This window comes from Palaemon carinicauda, chromosome 22 (genome assembly GCF_036898095.1).
Source record: "Palaemon carinicauda isolate YSFRI2023 chromosome 22, ASM3689809v2, whole genome shotgun sequence".
Taxonomy (NCBI): Eukaryota; Metazoa; Arthropoda; class Malacostraca; order Decapoda; family Palaemonidae; genus Palaemon; species Palaemon carinicauda.
In genome coordinates, this window is record NC_090746.1 from 55,757,432 (window position 1) to 55,771,795 (window position 14,364).

The 14,364-nt window shown below is 35.6% G+C and overlaps 2 protein-coding genes across 13 annotated transcripts in view; one reads left to right on the plus strand and one right to left on the minus strand.

The window, feature by feature from the left end:
- Nucleotides 1-14,364, minus strand: part of Eip74EF (Ecdysone-induced protein E74) — a 400,337-nt gene that overhangs the window by 139,222 nt on the left and 246,751 nt on the right. Inside the window, exon 1 of one of the 12 annotated variants that reach the window (XM_068346248.1) lies at nt 11,146-11,266. The exons of 9 other annotated variants lie outside the window; for them this stretch is intronic. The gene's annotated coding sequence lies outside the window, so the exon portion shown is untranslated. Of the gene's footprint in view, nt 1-8,426; nt 8,575-10,351; nt 10,535-11,145; nt 11,267-14,364 lie in introns of those variants that run through there. 2 more of the 12 variants (XM_068346247.1, XM_068346249.1) reach the window with 2 other exon arrangements.
- The window catches only part of LOC137616459 (U7 snRNA-associated Sm-like protein LSm11), a 288,656-nt gene that overhangs the window by 6,449 nt on the left and 267,843 nt on the right, over nt 1-14,364 (plus strand). The gene's annotated exons all lie outside the window — the stretch shown is intronic.

Genomic DNA, 14,364 nt, shown 5'->3' on the forward strand with positions numbered 1-14,364 from the left:
TTGTAGATTTTCTTTGTTTTAAGATGTAAATATATAAGTAAATGGAGCATAAAGTCATACAAGGATACCCTAACTTCCTTTCTTTGTCAAGGGCCGAGGGTTCTACTACGGCTTCGATGCTTGCCACAGCAACAGCACACCTTCTTTAGTCAGAAATGCGAGCGCGCATTCTCGCTCCCTTCTGAAACATGGCCTTGGTGACAATAGACTTGAATTCATTTACTTTTCCTGAATACAAGCACACATTTAATATGCGCTTTTATTAGTCTATTCAGTATATATACATACATACATACAAACACATACATTTACATAAATTATATAGGTATACAAATAATTTATGAAAAAAATCACTCTCCTGTACAATTGTATCTACAAAAAACAGTTTATCCACCCAAATATCATAAAAAAATTAGATTGAAAATTTGAATTCTTTGTCTACGTCTGTTGCGTTTTAAGGTGTGATCTACCTAAAATTAAGATTTCTATCATTAACATTAGCCTTTTCTCTTCATCTTTCTCTCTCGGACATGGAATGTAAGAACAATTTGAAAATATAATGTCATATATATATATATATATATGTGTATATATATGTGTATATATATATATATATATATATAAATTATATATATATATATATATATATATATATTAAAATAAGTGTATGTTGGTAATTATAATATAGTTGCTTACATTTTATGAGATTCTTGTATCCTTCCGAATGATGAAAAAAATTATTAAATGTTCGTTTACTTTAACAACGTCCTACATAATGTTTTATATGAACTTGGAAATTTGTTAAAATCGATTCAAATGTTGCTTTACGCTTCCAATAAATCTCACCAACAGGTACGAAAAGGATTCATATGTCAATTGTTGCAACATTTTATCCAAGTTTACGGAAGAAAAAAAAATAAAATACGGAATAGAAACATGAAAAATATCAGCTGAAAGAAGTCTTATTTGGTCTCTCTCTCTCTCTCTCTCTCTCTCTCTCTCTCTCTCTCTCTCTCTCTCTCTCTGAGTATTAGATTAAAAAATGTGGTAGAACTTTGGAGCAGTTGAGATACAGTAATGAGTGTGTATTCTACGCTGTTTATGGTAACTAATTTTACTAATTGATTCCTAAGAAATTTTTTTTATACTAGTCTTACCTAATCGTTTCTCAAAATACATATATACAGTATACTTATATATATATATATATATATATATATAATATATAATATAAGTATGTATGAATTTATATATATATGGCTTATATATCTTTATACATGATATGTGTATGTATCTTACATGTCTATAATCCAAAGTATACATAATTCTCAGCGGATTATAAGAAAAACTTTAAAAACATTGTGCATGTACTTGTGTGTGTTTTTTCTTCGTGAGAGAGAGAGAGAGAGAGAGAGAGAGAGAGAGAGCTCTAAGCGATCTGCTACATCCCCTTTACCCGGTAGTGTTGTGACCGTGGTGCGTCTGGCAGTTCCCCTTTAAGATAGGCCGCTCAACCTGCCCCTTCCCCACTGCGCGCACATACATACACAGATATACGCACACACCTATATACACATAACCTCCGATACTTCCTACTTTTAAGGCGATTTTTCCTAAGCTTTATACACCAACATGGCTAATTTTCTAGGGTGACTTGGCAGCGGTAAATAAAAGTACTCGAGAGATTTTATTTTCCTAATGTTGAATCATGGAAGGCCACCGTAGTTGCTAAGAAGATTCAGTAGGGAGAGAGGAGGAAGGGTGTAGTGCACCGACACACACAAACATAAACACACTCACACAAGGTTTATAAGAAATTAATTCAAATAGAACAAAGCAGTGCCTGCCAGAGAGGCGTAAATAAGCTGCACAAAGAGACATGTGGTCTAGACGGTTCTGCTAACAAATAAAATTGGCAATGACAAAAAGAATTTAGAGTTCATATTCGGAAGGTTGACAAGCAAATCGATGTTTAAGCGTCGTCGTTACATTGCCAGGAAGATTGCGTATGGCCATACAACAGACAAAACAGAAATATATTCATTAAAGTTTAAAAAAAAAAAATCAAGTCAGATGTCGCAATGATATTAATTTTTAAAAAATAAAAAAACACTAAAAAAAACTTTGATTATGAACAGGTCATAATAGCAAAAATAACTTTAAACAAAGAGAGCATTTGGAATACGGAAGGAACTTCGTATATCCTTCCGCCATTTTAGTTTATCGGTTCCCCTTAAAGATGACATTGGCATTGCAGTAGACTGAGGAGAGAGTACTGTTATCCCAATATTTGAGGTCAGGGTTAGCATGAACCCTGACCCAGATGCGTCACAAGGCTTGCATCGATCTCTGGGGGGGTGAGGCGAGGTGACCATCCATGTGTCTGACTCACGATCGTTTAACTCTGCCAAAATCGCTCCTCTTTTATTCATTTTGCGTTTCCAGGTAGAGAAATGTGTCTTCCTTTTTAACCTCAGAAGGAGAGATTACATCAGACTATACTTTTTTTCATAAAATGAAATATTATAGTCTCTCTCTCTCTCTCTCTCTCTCTCTCTCCACGAGAGAGAGAGAGAGAGAGAGAGAGAGAGAGAGAGAGAGAAGCTTTTCAGAACGTGCAAGATTTTGGGTCTATATGAGTTTTTCTGCAACAATCCATCTGGCTGCCTGGCGTATGAGTTTGCCATGCGCCCTGTTACCATGTTGTTTGTTCTGGCACTAGATTTTCACCAAAATTCTCTCTCTCTCTCTCTCTCTCTCTCTCTCTCTCTCTCTCTCTCTGACGGTCTCTTTAAAGCGCTATAGATATTTCCACCCCAGGAACACGACATCCTTCCCCGTAACATAATACCAGCCTCATTGACACCCGTTCATAATGTGCAAAACAGGTCACAATACCATAAAAGAGAATGTAGATTTGTTTTCAGACTCTGTTATTACCTCATTGGAATTTATTGGAAGGGTAATCCATTTCCAGTAAATGGTGTCTGTTTTCAAACGTTAGCAGTTGTTATTGCCAAGTTTCAGGGAAACGAGTTCGACAATGTTTTCTACCAACAGTTCAAGAAAAACAAAAAGCTAGCAGGGGAAATGAGTGGAGGGAGGGGGAATGGGGATGGTTGAAAGCTCTTTTGCCGACTGCGATGTACAGTATGAAGAGCGTGTTTTCGTTTTTTTTTTTAATTCATAAACATAACCAGATAGACGCGGCAGTCAGTATCGTGGGACGTTTGTATTACATTTATAGGTAAATTGGTAAACTCGTCTTCATAGATCTGATACGGACATTAAATTATCGAGACATCAATCCTAATTTGTTAATTGAATTAAAACTGAAAAAATGCAAAAACAGTTACAATTAGTTACATATATTCAATTTTATATTGCACCAAACTCGAAACTGCCTCTTTAACCATGGTGATTAAATTTAAATAATTTGCAAACACGAGATATTTCAAGGTTTGGTTAAGTTTTTATGTTAATTCTCCTTCCACAAGGGGATAATTCAAGACATTCAACTGAAAACATGTCAGTTGCACCTTTTCAGTCCTTAGCTGTCTCTAAAATTGGACTTGTTCTATAAATTTCAAGATTTTTATGCAAAAATATACAGTATGTATATTTCTTCTACACGTGGTCGCAACCAATGTTAAAAAAGGATAGCAACCCTCAAAGACGTGCTGGGAACCCATGAAAAGGCGTATAGTGATATTATATATATATATATATATATATATATATATATATATATATATATATATATATATATATTCTTTTAGGAAAGCTCTCTATCCTAAATGTATAAAATGCGCATAAAATAATCTCCAGACAAAGATGGTATTAAAACGTGTGCAATCGCTGCAGCAAGTAAGAGGGTTTCCCATATCTTGCATCACAATGGTCACACCGACCTGGGTAGACTTCATGCCATGGTGCACTGTAGGCTAGAAGCAGTTGGCCTTTAAATGTGACGCCATAACTACATCGACTTTTCTGATATTCAATTACCAAACAAGTCGACCCTGAAAATTACTCATTAATGAATGGAATTTGGTCATATTGTGTTGCATCCTGCATCCGTAAGCTCATTATAGTTATCATTCATGATATTTGGCATCATTTCAATTGTCATGAACACATGTGATTCCCAAAGAGAAATTCCGATTTTTTTTTTATAAGCCCACAACAATGAAGATGACGTAGTATCATCTAAAAATACCTTTTTCGTTTATTGATTCTTGCGACTGGTTTAATTGTCATCATTATCACTGTGGTTAATGTTCTTTTGTTGTTGTTGTTGTTGTTATTGTGTTGGGGTATGAAAATATCAATCTTAATTTTGATGGTTAGTGTATTATAGTTTCATCAGATTCTGTTCGGCAGCTCCATGAAATGTTATCTTGTATTAGAAGCCTGCTGGCTGGGAAAGTGAGACCAGAGCGAGCGAGTCAGCAGGTGGACTGGGTGGGGTGGTGAGCGGAAGATATGCGTGAATGTGTGCGTAGTGTTTGTGCGTTTGCCCGTGTGTTTGGCGGCCATTAAAGCTGAAGCTACCTCTCTCTCTCTCTCTCTCTCTCTCTCTCTCTCTCTCTCTCTCTCTCTCTCTCTCTCTCTCTCATGGCATTCTGTTGCCGATAATTTTATGGGTGTTAAAAGAAAAAAGTTCGGCGTAAACGAAAACGAAATTCCAGTAATATCAATGAGTCAAGGGATTAATATCTTTTTTGGCCAAGTTGCTATGTACTACACCTTACCATTATACTTCCTGCAAGATATTGATATATATATATATATATATATGCTATATATATATATATATATATATATATGCACACATAAACAGCAGCAGCAGCAGCCGTAACGATTCCACTGCAGGATAAAGGCCTCAACCATGTGCTTCCATTCCCACCCGCAAATGGTCTCCCTATGCCAGTGTATAACAGCACATTATCTTGTCCCATCAATACATCGTCTTCTTTTCCTTCCCCTGCTTCGTTGTCAATATCCAGGGACCCATTCTGTTGTTCCTAATGTCCATCTATTGTCTGTCATTCTCATATGTGCTGCCCATGCCCATTTCTTTTTCTTACATGTTGTAATATTCTTTACTTTAGTTTGCCTTCGTATCCATGTTGCTCTTTATATACCTCTTATTGTTATTCTCATCATTACTCTTTCTATAGGTATTTAAATTGTAATTGCTTATGTTCTATGGCTTTAGTAAGTCACCAAGTTTACGATGAATAAGTTAATACTAGTAGGACCATCTGAATAAATACTTTTCTTTTTAGAGAAAGTGACATTTTACTTTTCATAATCTTATTTCGTTTACAAAAAGCTCTCCATCCCATGCTTATCTATATATATATATATATATATATATATATATATATATATATATATATATAAGCATTAATATCATAGAGTCAATACGCATCTAGCATTTCATTTCATTTCTGAATGAGTAGGATTCTTTTGCTGCCTTGTGTATATTAAAAAATAAATAAAACCTGGTAATTTTATTTCAAGGTGTCGGGTTAATCTATATTATATGTTTCTGTCTTTACCTTGCATGTGTAATTAAAATTAATGAAGTATGAACCAAGTTATTTTTATTATTGTTTCGTTTTTAGCCCTGACGACGAAGCTACGCTTTGAAACATATTCATAAATAATTCATGAAATTATGTATCATCTCCTTTACATTATCCTCTTTTTACTATTATATGTATATATATATATATGTATATATATATATATATATATATATAATATATATACAAATAATTTTCTTGAACAGTAATCACTTAAAAGTAAGTTCATAGCCCTGTATATCAAGTTTTTGTAATTTGTATTTGATTGTGCTTTTGTGCAAGTAAATTGCTCCTTGCTAATGCATCATACTCTTCTATTATACCAGTGCTTCGGACTCTGCCGACAACTTGAATTAAAGTTTTAAATTTCGGACGCTATTAAATATTACTTGCTTATGAACGACAGGATGAGAACAACAACAGTTTTAATCAAGAAAATATCGTTAGTTTCTGAATTACTGATGGACAACCTATTAAGGGATGGCATCGAATTCGTAGATTAATTACATGAAGATTGACCGTAGAATTTTTACCCTTTACAATCCTTTTTTGGTAATCTTTAAAAATTATGTTCGTGTGACGACTTTCTTTTTCTTGCATTTTCAAAAGATATTGATAACCATTACATTCTTTGTTGTTTTAATTTTTATGTGGTGTACCATTATCTAGGTATATCTAAAAGCAGATAGCTCCAAATTGATAGAAAGTTTATTATTTTCTAATGTTCTTATGCTAGTTTGATCTCTTGTGTCGTCATCGTCGACTTACAGCAATCAAAATTCAAAAACGTAAAACAAGTGTCCCTAGAAGTGACGCATGCTCGCCCAAAAAGCATTTTTGCTACCCGCAAATTATATGAAAATAAAATACCGTTTCCATATAAGGAACATACTGAATAACCCTTTACAGCTGGTGTACATAATTTTTACACCGTGTAATTTGGACAAGAACGGCTTTCTCCTTTTCTGGAACAGACAGTATTAATTTTCTTTATAAAAAGTCATTTACTATTTTTGAATAACATTTCCTCCCGCAACTATGCTTTCAGCCCCATTGAAATTTACAGTGCAAGCAATAGGTAAAAATCTGTATTCCTTGATTGTGCTTTTCACCGCTTGGCTGTCCATTTGATAAAAATAAACTAGTGAAGTAAATAATAATGTTATGACAAAATTAATTTTCAAAGATATTTTAATGTTGAGGTAAGTGTCAGTATATCCTAGAAATGTTTGACATAATGAAAGCAACACTTCACCAGTCATTGATTTTTTATTAATTCAGAATTACATATTAATTATACTAACCAAAATATGTGTGTGTATATAATTCTAACAAGTAAAAGAGTCAAATGTTAATCTCGTTCGTTCGTTCGTTATGAAATGAAACTGCAAGAGGTAAGCTTTTATTTGACTAATGGCGTTTGACTCGGAAATGAGATTAATTGAAGTAATTTTGGGTATTGGAAAAACTCCTTAGTCCACAGACAAAAAAAAAAAAAAAAGGAGAGTACTAGGTCTATTTGGAAATGATGTCTTCTTATTCATTTTATACGGGAAAATCGGAAAAACGTTACGCAAGAGGAAAATAATAGAAACAACGCGGCACTAACAGGATTGCAATATATATAATATACGGATTCCGATTAATGTCACGTGTCAACCTTCTCTCTCTCTCTCTCTCTCTCTCTCTCGGCATTACCTGGCTGAGATTTCAGTCCCACAGAATTGAATGATAGGAATTACCTGATTATCGTACGTTTGGGTGTTCTTGGCTAAATGGTTCTTTATTGTTTATGCCACTGTATTGAAAGAATATCAGTTGTACTGAAATCGAAGTTTTAATAGTCCTTCTAAAAAGCCTCGTATGAGGGTTAGCACGTGACTGAGACCATGTATTAGCTTAAGTCCTATTTTGTGTTTTAAGTACTACCGGTACACAGCATTCTGCTGCTTTACTCTGCTTTGATATTTAGAATTTGGCCTTCGTTTATTTTGGAAAGATCCTCATAATCGTCATTATTATTATTATTATTATTATTATTATTATCATTATTATTATTACGAATAACGTTCTATGTGCTGTTCATCTGTTTATCTGTGTAATGAGAACATTAATGTTTTGCAGTTTATGCTGTTTACTAGTAATAAGAACAATGTTTTCCAATGTTTAGAGGTGAAAAGAAAAGGAGAATGACTTCTATTTGCAGATTTGAAGCTTTTACTTCGAATTCTATGACAAAGGAAAATGGAATAAAGTCAGTGATCACGTTTCCTTTCAGTCTGTTTCTGTACCAATGTCATTAACTTCTCTCTTTATCGCGTACAGACCGTTGCAAACAATTATTTGTTCTCACTCCTATGTAATATCTATTAATAGTTACTTGCGTTTAAAAGGCTCTACTAAATAGCAAAATTATGTGAGATTTCTTGATAACTTCAGAATGATACATTTTTTAAGCAAAAAGCGCCGACTAATTTTCCCTTGGTGTTTATTCCGCTTTCTAGATCTGTTTCCTACTTAGAGATCGTGAATATGATTTAACTCACGTCCAAAGGCAATCTTCTACACAATCTTCGACTATCTGATGGGAATACAATTAAATGAAAATGGCTACTATATCAACAAAGAACTTGGCTCACCCATAGAATGCCTGTACACTTCTTAAGTTGATATTGACATTTCCACTATGACTTTTAAAGAATAAATCTCTTTATCTGTCATCTTTCAGTTATTTTCTATACAAAATTGTTTCAAAATGGAAGACAAATGTCAATAACTGATAATCATTATTGCACTATTATTGAAAATGGAATTTATGGTGCCAGTACTCACCTGGGTATATCCTCCTGGCTATATATTTATATACTTAAACACACTTGTCCACATGCAATGATATATTTATATGAATTATTTAATTATTTTACAAGGCACACGCGTTCATACACCCAATAGTTCCAAATGATAATTCCCATGGCTGTTTTGGCCTGGCCTTCCCGCATAAAATGTAAGTCTTCATGGCGGATATTTTGATAAAAATTCCAGCTTTAAGGACGTACTATCCAGAGAAACTTTGTACTCTAGACACCTCAGTTTTTTTCTCACTTACAATATCTATATGTATATATTCTAAATTTTCTTTTTTTATTGTATATGTATGTCGGCAGTGTCACTTGGTACAATTAAATTAAATGAACACGTGATATTGGGAATATTTCTTAGTATGATTTGGAAAATTCTTTCACTTCAGTATTTACGAAAGTTTTTACATAATTAATCACGCAAAATTTGCTCAAGAACTTATTGTTTCAACCTTTGCTTTGTTCTTTCGTTTCCCTTTTAGTTGTAACGTCTTCAGATTATTAGTGCCCGCATGAACTCTCTATCTTTTTTGTAATGGATCATCCAAAACCCTTCTCACTATTTATGTTACTACGCCAGTCTGAAACATTTCCCCTTCAAGTTGGCTCACCTATAAAATCCAAGTTTAATTTAACGAACGATTAATGCCTGTTACAAACACACACCCACAGTTGTCCAGTTTATCCACCGCATTTTAAAACCATTGCTGTCTCAGAAGAATGAGACAGGAGTAATTAATTAGATATACAACACATGCAGGTCTCCCTTTATTGATTAATCCTGTAGAAAGGAATGGGCATTCGGCGAAGCTAGGTACGGATTACCCCTTAATTCCCTTCCCACTGCAGTATTAATGATCCTCCCCTAGTGTCAGACTCGATAGTTGTTGTCTGCATGACTCAAGAGCCGCTGCGATATCGCTCCCAGTGCCAGTCGGTCTGGAGGCACAGACAACTAACTCTCCTTCTTACTGTTGGTTGTCAAAAGAAGAAGTGAGAAGTTTGAGAGTATCGTATCACTGCCACAACAAACACATGCACGTCCACTTCGCTTTGCACTTCTTCTCTTTCCAGAACCGATATCAAAGTTAAGACAGTGACAGTGATCCTTGTACGGTATCGATAATCCTAGTATATAGTCCTTAGGTATACAACAACATTAAAACTGTCCGTTGATTCCTATGAAATAGTTGATGTAAATTGCTATTGGAGTTCAAATGTTCACTGCATGACAAAGAAAGGAAAAAAAATGTCTTTCGCATATTTACACATTAACCTTTTCGAGTTCCAAAAGAAGCAAGTGGTTTTTTAAATGTCCGTCACATATTTCTGTGTCAAACAGATATTATTCAGATGAAAATTATATTTCTCTGAATCACACTAATGCAAATAAATCTACCTCGAAATCTTGCACGTGAGGCACATTTCGTGAATCGATGAAAATAGTTCCTCACTGCGTGTATTGCAAAATTTCCATTTCTATTTCATCGTTGCAGAAGCCGCAGTAGTTCCCTTATGTTGAATAAATCCAAGGAACCTTCGTTGCTGGTGATTTCAGGATGTTTGACACTATACACTAACAGTAGTATACGAAACTCCCAAGATACTTAACATACACAAATACGATCCAACTAATAATACCCAACACAGTCCAAAAACATTTCCAAAAGACGATTGGTTTACCAGAATCAAACTATCACATTCACTTATTTAACGTCACTCATATTTACAAATAGGCAGAGTCCATATTCACTAAATGGTCGAGCTCTAAGTTTCTCCCGAAAGACACCCATCCAAAACAAATGGGAATCTCCGAGGGAACAATTCCTTGGAAAACCGGTTCTCGAAGGTCATGAGTATTATTTATCCATCGAGAAGGCAGACAAGAGCAACACTAACCCTCAGCGCGATAATGATGGAGTCGTTTCGGAAGTACGGAGGTGGAAAGAGAGTCACGTAAGACAGACAGAGAGGATCTGGCGATCGACGAGGGTCTCAACGGAAAGGCTTCGACGTCGGGAGGCGCAGAAGGAGGAGAAGAGGGGAGGTAGTGCGGCCTGAGCGGAGGTTGTTGGGTTAGTGTGGCTTTGCCGCTATGTAAGGGGGTCTCTCTCTCTCTCTCTCTCTCTCTCTCTCTCTCTCTCCACGACGACGGCAGCAGCACACCCCGACGGCCATCCACCACCACAGGTAACACCACTAACCTTCTCATAGGCCTCCCTTCCTTTGGTCGTCGTCTTTGATTTCCTTTACTTCTTTGGATTTTTATGACATTCTTTACCTTTTGATATTCATTTATCTCTTTAATTTTCTTTATCTATTCCGTCCACTGGACTGCATGAATTGGTTGCCAAAGTTCAGGTGGCAACTTACCTAATTAAACTTGTGTGTACCCGTAGAAGGTGTATTACTAGGAGGCAAGTGCAACACCCACAGCTCACATGTGGAGATGTCAGCGAGGCCGTGATCTTGTTAGTGGCAAGTGGATTACTAGAAAACGCGATATACACTAAGCATCGACCTCAGACCCCAGCACAGCAACTCTTTTTGTTTCTTTCGGGGCAAAAAAAAAATATTTCTTTTCCAAAGGATCTTTCAGACGCAAGAAACTCTCTCATCGAACACGGCACAGAACATTAAATTGGAAATATTCCTTCGAGTTAGTGTTTATCCTATGCCCTAAAGATACACACCGATAGATAAATCTGAGGAGAAATAGCTGGGGAGGAGGAGGAAGGAGAGGAGAAGGGCGAGCAGGTGGGTCTTTCCCCTCAGCGAACGTCTACACACCATCCCGTGCCACCACGAATATGACCCAGTTGATTCAAAGCTCCCCGCGCCTCGTCCTTCTCCGGGCACTCACGCACACATGGGATCCCTCTCGGACGCATATACACATATACATACGCACGCACACGCATGCACACACGCTCCCGCTCACACGTGACACAGACACGTGAGGGGAGACCGCGGGGAACCACTAGCACGTGGCTTCTTTGGTTCTCATACACAGACACCTCTCTCTCTCTCTCTCTCTCTCTCTCTCTCTCTCTCTCTCTCGTCGATAAGTAACTTAACTTGCTTCTTCCTTTTCCTCATCTTTTTGTCTGAGATATATCAATGCATATGTTTCCAAAACACTGTATTTATACCCATAATATTGAGTCGTTTCTGGCTTTGTAAATATTTATTAAAGTTTCCCTCAGTTGGAAATTATTCTTTTGCTTCAAATATTTATCAAGAAAATTGGAAATTTTTTCTTTAATAAACCCAATAATAATTGTAGAAGCAACTACCAAAAGCGCCACTACTTGCTCTCTTTCTCTTGTTTTCCTTCCGGCCATCTTCCTGAGGTAAGGAAAGAGAGCGACCACTGGCTGAGAGAGAGAGAGAGAGAGAGAGAGAGAGAGAGAGAGAGACGGGCTGCTCAAGGCCAAGGTTTCTCAGAGGAAAAGGAGCCTTCTTCCTGTGCTCTAAGTAAGAAATGCTCCGGGAGGATTAGGGAATACATAGTTACAATTCGCATTTGGGCATCGTCGACATAACAGTAATAGTTGGAGTGTAACAAACAGATGACCCAAGGATTAGAAAGAATTCTTTATTAAAGAGATGGTAACAAGTACCTGGTCGATACAAGTCACCCGAGAAGGAATAAAGATAAACTTCTTCAAAAAGGGAGATAGAAAAAATATATAAATAGAACTACCTAAAGATAAAAACTGTATCATCTGTACAGTATACAATAGAGGTAGCTCTCAGCTCAAGGAGGTCAGCAAGTGGAAAAAAATTCACAGGCTGAGGTCAAAAAGTAAAACAAAAACATCAGGCGTTTTTACAAGAATAAAGGCATAGAGTTGTCTATAAAATGGTAACATTCACTGAAGAATACTATGTTTACTCAACAAAATCCAAATGAAAAGTCTTACAAGTTATTTTTTGGATTTTTTTAACGATAAGAAAATATAAATTAAATGAAGAACTAAACCTCCAAACACATAAGAAGCCCAGAAGTTCAATATTCTTTACATACAACATACTTTATGAATTCTTTTATGATCCAACCAAAACAAGAAACAAGAATTTTCAAATTTATTTCGGCTTTATGCTGGAAATTGATGATAACAAAAATTGACGTGGAATTTTCAGTGAACTGTACAATAAATTAATCTTGATTCTTCTCTAGATTATATCTAAATAATGTGAGTTATATATATATATATATATATATATATATTTATATATGTGTGTGTGTGTATGTATGTATATATAAGAGTGGACCAAGCGCTTTCGTGTTATTATTGCAATAGACCTTGAGGATGCGTAATAAAAACACGATGCTTGGTCTATACTTGGTTTCCTTTACCCTACTGGCTTTTTATATATATATATATATATATATATATATACCTACAGTATATATGATAATCTGTTTTAAAGCGAAGGAGTTAATACATATTTTGCGTGTGAAAGTAACTCTCAAAATTAAACACGTTAGGGCTTTGTTCTTGCATGTGTTATTTTTCTTTTTGAAGGATAGTTTCTTTTATTTTATCAAATATCTAACAGTTAGTTTGGTGGTTCGGAAAACATTTCCGAATCAAAGATATACGGAATGTTTATCTGCAAGCATCATTTACGGTGAGATTTTTCTTTATCACATACAATTACTCTATGTAGTATTTCAGTTATAATATTCCAAATGCGATTATTTCTCTTTGATGGCAGTTTTTTCCTTTTATTAATTACAATACAAACATATCTCGCAAGCATCCTCATTATCAACTTCACTCATGACTTCAAGATTTTTTTTTTATATGATGTGACTTCCATTTCGTTTCCTTAATCATTAGACCTGCTTGCTTAGCTGAAAAGATATTTTGTCTGCTTTACTGAAAAGGCATTTTGTCTGCCTTACTGAAAAGGCCTCTTGTCTGCTTTACTGGAAAGGCATTCTGTTATTACGTAGGAGGGTTACGGTGTGTTCTTCCAATACATTTGAACCCATTTTGTTCGCGTAAGGAATAAGATGATCTTTAAGATATCCCAAAATGTAACGGTCATATTTACCGTTAATAATCCACCCATTCAAAATATAAAATATATATTTTCCGCTTCATATCTACTGGTCAGTTAATTTTTTAAGATATCATCGCTTCTCAGTATACGTACTAATGAATTTAAGGAATTTGTTTATATAAAATGACACTCGCTAATGTTAAAGTGTGGTTATTGTTTTCCCTGGCAGTACCTCGCTGTAGAAGAAACTCATCTTAACCAATATCATCAGCACCTTGATAAAAAACTCTCTCTCTCTCTCTCTCTCTCTCTCTCTCTCTCTCTCTCTCTCATATGAAATCCAAAACAGCGTCTAATATACTGTAGTACTATAGCTTTATCTATAATGTTCATTATTATGAAAATGAAATCCTTAAACGAAAACTTGCAATGGTCTCTCTCTCTCTCTCTCTCTCTCTCTCTCTCTCTCTCTCTCAGTATACATAAAGTACACATGAGAGAAAATCTCTACGCGAACCACTGGTCACGTGGGTCAGGCAAATGTGTGTTTGTGTGTGAAGCATGACCTAGTGAGGTGTTTACCCTCTTGCACGCAATCAATACACTTGTCAGGCACTCACTTAGCATGTCATGCAGTCTTGGATGTTTCCATTGTCATGAAATGCACTTTCAATGCAACCTTCTTCGCCTCTTCTGCCATTTCCAGCTTTCACTGATCTCGCTTTCGTTGACCAAAGGAAATCGTTTATGTTTTTGTATATTTTTTCGACCATTGTCAGCTTGGTGCGTTTTACCTGCTGCGTGAGGAAGCCAGTAGGCATATGAATGGGTGGATATGCAAATGACAAGATGAAATCAATCTCAGCAGTGAAAGCAGAGAAGGTGTGTTATTTTTG